Consider the following 1885-nt stretch of genomic DNA (forward strand, 5'->3'; position numbering starts at 1 on the left):
CCCAGATACCCATTTATCAACTTCCCATCAAATAGCACCTTCAAGTTTCGAACCTTGGTCACTTTGGAGCCCTGTTTGATGTGGGCTACATTGCAATAAAATTCCTTGACCAAGTGTTAGTTGGCGTCGACACAGTTATCTATAAAATACTCCCAACCCACTCTAGTTCTAAACTGTCTCTGCACATTGGGGTTGTGGGGTAGTAGGTCTCTATCTATGAAGCTTCTATCCGAAATCAATTTTCTCACCGGCCACCACTCCCGAAACTTATGGTACGCCACCTCACTCACAAATCTATCCTCCCAAGCTTTGGGTTTCCTAGTTCTAGCTACGCCTCCTACCTGAGGGTCACCTCCTTCAGCTACCTCCTCATTTCCCTGTACTTCCTCCTCACCTCCTTCTGCACCCTTCCCGGATAATGAAGTTGTGGGAGAGGTGGAGTATTCCCTTCTACCGGCTGCTGAGCCCTCAGATAACCCAGAAGAAACATCAGTTGGTGCTTGGGCAGTGGGTGATGATGGAGGATTGTCTCTGTGTCTGGCCCTCTCCGGATACGGGATGTATTCAGGTATAGAATCTGAAAAGACTTACCGGGAGGGCTCGTACTCACTCCCCGACATGTCAATGGCTCTGTCAGCCGCTTTTATGGCCTTCCTTGTGTTCTTGATGTTTTGCCTAGCTTGGGGAGTGAGTTTGACCATTTTCTGTTTTCCACCCCGGGAGGGTTCACCTTTGCCGGGTTGTTTTGAGCCTTTTCCTCGTTGTTTAACCATAGCCTGCAAGCACAATCAAGTGAACTCGTTAATATCTGCAGCAGTTGAAAGCAGTGTTACAGAATGAGTTGCAGATCAGGCATGAAGAATTGCAGACAATTGCAGAAAACAGCCCAGTGCGGACCACACAAAATGGAGTGCGGCCGCACAGGGGTCAGTGCGGACTGCACAAAATTGACCGCGATACGTATAGGGGTGGGGTTCAGAATACCCACTCTCTGTATCTTGACAGTGCGAACCGCACAAAATGGTAGTGCGGCCGCACAGGGGCTAGTGCGGACCGCACAAAATGTAGTGCGGCCGCACTGTCCAAAGTACAGCTTCCCAGAAGTTCTTCAGTGCGGTCCGCACAAAATGGTACTGCGGACTGCACTGGGGCATCGCGGACCACACAAAAATGACCGCGGTCCGCATAGAGTGCCCAGAAGTGGCACTAAACTAGGGTTCATGAAATATTTCTTTTAATACAATTTTTGCACCTAATAGGTGTTGCTAAGTGATTACCCAATCCATTAAGCTAAGTATTTCCACATGAATAAAAGTTTAAACTAACCTAACTTAGCAGTTAAGAAAAAATGAAAGGAAGAAGAAATAGAAGCTAAGAAAAACGAAAATTAAATGAAATTGACAAAATTAAACAAGTAAAAGGAAGATTATGGTACCAGATTATGAGATGAATTGAAGAAAATAAGTTCTAACAAGTAATTACGAGCAAGTAAGGGTAGTGAACAGTGATTATACTCTCTGAGATTCAAATTTGCGAAAAGTGTAAAAGGGAGCCCTCAGGGTCTATTTATAGAAAAGCCCCTGGGGCCCATCCTCACCAACCAGTGCGGGTTGCATAAAATGGACCGCGATCTGCACTGCACAGTTATGTTCAAACCTGAGAATGCAATGCTTTGCGGTCCGCACAGAATGGACTGTGGCCGCAGAGGTCCAGTGCGGACCTCACAGAATGTAGTGCGGCCACACTGGCAAACTTCAGAGAGGTCTCGATTCACCCTTCACCAATGCGGACCACACAAAATGTAGTGCGGCCGCACTGGCAACTTCAGAGACCTATGCATATTTTCACCATGTCTTACACTGCATCAACACAACCTTGTAACAAC

Source organism: Nicotiana tabacum, chromosome 8 (assembly GCF_000715075.1).
Source record: "Nicotiana tabacum cultivar K326 chromosome 8, ASM71507v2, whole genome shotgun sequence".
Lineage (NCBI taxonomy): Eukaryota > Viridiplantae > Streptophyta > Magnoliopsida > Solanales > Solanaceae > Nicotiana > Nicotiana tabacum.